At 37.4% G+C, this 2,816-nt stretch overlaps 1 pseudogene; it reads right to left on the reverse strand.

The window, feature by feature from the left end:
• Positions 1–301: 301 nt before the first annotated feature.
• LOC125273126 lies at positions 302–1,566 on the reverse strand (annotated as a pseudogene).
• Positions 1,567–2,816: the final 1,250 nt, after the last annotated feature.

A 2,816-nucleotide genomic window follows, 5' to 3' on the forward strand; every position in this document is an offset into this window, starting at 1 on the left:
GCAAATTTCTATGGATAACTGACTGGTCAGAGAACACGTTCTATCTGTACGTATTTGAGGTTGTTTTAACGTAAATTTAGATACGTATCGAACCTGTAATTACGTCCAGATAATACGTAAAAGACACTGTAAATACGTAAAGGACACATACGTATTGGACAGTTTTAATTTACGTCTAAATATGTACGTTTTGATTGTGAGATCAGGTCTGGTATATCCAGTTTAGTAAAGGGATATAAGACTGTATGTTACATGTTTACTTACGTATACATTTACATATACATCATAATAAATAAAGTCTCTGAAAGGTTTGATACACCATTGTGTTGTTTGTGATCCTCCATCAGCAGCTGCAGTATCTCTCAGCTGTATCAGTGCATCACTGTGACGTCTGACTGACCGAGGTTTTTGTACCACTCTTTATCACTGTGTGAACACATCACCACTGTGCCAACTCTGACAGTAATAATCTCCTGTATCTTCAGTCTGGACTCCACTGATGGTCAGAGTGAAATCTCTGCCAGTATTTGCTGTTCCACTGCCACTGAATCTAGATGGAGTTCCAGTACTGGAGGGTGTTTATATAATAAATCAGGAGTTTAGGAGCTTCTCCAGGTTTCTGCTGATACCAGGCTAAGTAGTTGCTGTATATTCCTACATCTATATGACACTCTATTGAAGCTGTTTGACCCTGTTGGACAGTTTTAACTTCAGGTTGAGTCAGAGTCACTCCTCTGGATTCTGGAGAAGAGAAAAGAAAAACAATTATTGTTTAAAACTACTACCATCATATACTTTTACAAGAACACCAAAACCAGAGTCAGTTTTTATCAGTCTTACCTTGAATAAACAGTGTGAGAGTCCAGATGAAGAAGGTGATTGTGTTCATTGTTGTTCTTTTGTCTTGTGTGATGATGAAGATTGTGTTCTGTTCTGCTCTCAGTCATGAAGTGTTAAACTCACAGCACTATAAACACTCTCAGAGCACTGAAGCATGTGTCACAATGCAAACAAGTGGGCAGGATTTACAACAGACAAACTAATAAACACTAGAGTTACAGAATGATCATTTACATTCTGACTAATGTTATCATTAGTAACTATTGTTGAATCCAGTGGCAGTTCAAGGGTCTCAGAGGTTACAAAATCATAAATGCAGTCTTTTGAAAAAAAACTCAAAGTTGATCATCATCAGAAACTTCAGTTCACTCAGAAACTGAACAGGTCTCTGATTTCATTTAACTTATTTCCAGTCATATTTCAAATCTGAAATGTTACAGAACGACATTTATCTCGTTTGGCTTCTGTTATTGTTTAGGTTGAGCAACAGTGGAGCGTTGAAAGACCCTCATCCAGAACTTTCAGACTTTGCCATCAAACTGAGTGCCGGAGATCTCCAGTGCTTCTGGCTCTTTGCTCACTATGGTGAGCGCTTCTACTTCCACTTCATGTGTGAGAGTTTAAATATTAGTATGTACTTGAATCATTTGAATGTTACAGTATGTGTATGTTCAGGTCCATCTGCCCCGCTGGAAATGTTACATTCCCAGAACATTCTTTGAACATCCCCACTGGTGTTAAGGACGTTGCCTAGTAACGTTCCCAGTACGTTCCGTGATGTGGGGTTCTTTTAAGGGTTGGGCTCCTGACCCTTGACGTTTTAATATTATTTTTTTCTCCAATTGTTGTAACTGTGTGTTTCTAAAGCACATTTGTTACAAAAAATAAATAAATAAATCAAATTGTGAGAAGAAAAAAAATCAGATCAAATTGTTGATGATTTCATAATCATACAGAGTCCTTATTCACTGACCTCTGAATACTGTATTACTTTCATGTTATTGTAGCCCTATAATACTGTATAAAATCCTGTTCCTGGTCTGTATAATGAATTTAAAGCTCATAAAAAAAAAAAAAAAAAAAACGAGAGTTAAACAGGGGAGGATCAGTGAATCAGGGCACTCCATGATGATTGAATCACCATCATTAAAGGATTAGTTCACTTTCAAATTAAAATTTCCTGATAATTGACTCACCCCCATGTCATCCAAGATGTTCATGTCCTTCTCTATTCAGTCGAAAAGAAATTAAGATTTTTGAGGAAAACATTCCAGGATTTTTCTCCATATAGTGGACTTCACTGGGGTTCAACAGGTTGAAGGTCCAAATGTCAGTTTCAGTGCAGCTTCAAAGAGCTTTACATGATCCCAGACGAGGAATAAGAGTAATCTAGAGAATCTACAGAAACCATCACTCATTTTCTAAAAAAAAAATTAAATTATATACATTTTAACCATAAATGTTCATCTTGAACTAGCTCTCTTTCTGTGAAAAGGGCGTTAGGTTGCACAGAAGAAAGCCGATATATGACATATAGCTACTGATATAGCAGCAGAGGACTGTTATTTTGTTGAATGAACTGATGATGACATCACTGGCTCAGATTTGATTGACCAATTGGCTGAAAGGGGTGTGTAATGACCGCCCACATGTGGAAAACAAGTTTTGAAGTCATTCTGTTTTCTATCTGTGACCCGAAAAAAAAAAAACGAAAATCCAAAATCTCGTTTTTTTTCAGTTTTTTTAACAAACGGACAAACGGGAAATGACCATTTTCTTGTTTCTGCGTATTTCATTTCAAATTGGAAAACAAACTATCAAAACGTTCACGGACCGTCTGAAAACAGACACGGAGGCTGCTTTGATTCCGCTTCTCATGTGAGTAACACTGGGTTTTGATTGTCTGGAGCTGTTGTGCTGTTTGTGACCAACAACGAACACTTTGGGCCCTATAATACACCCGGCGCAATGCGACG

The sequence above is a fragment of the Megalobrama amblycephala genome, linkage group LG1 (assembly GCF_018812025.1).
Source record: "Megalobrama amblycephala isolate DHTTF-2021 linkage group LG1, ASM1881202v1, whole genome shotgun sequence".
Lineage (NCBI taxonomy): Eukaryota > Metazoa > Chordata > Actinopteri > Cypriniformes > Xenocyprididae > Megalobrama > Megalobrama amblycephala.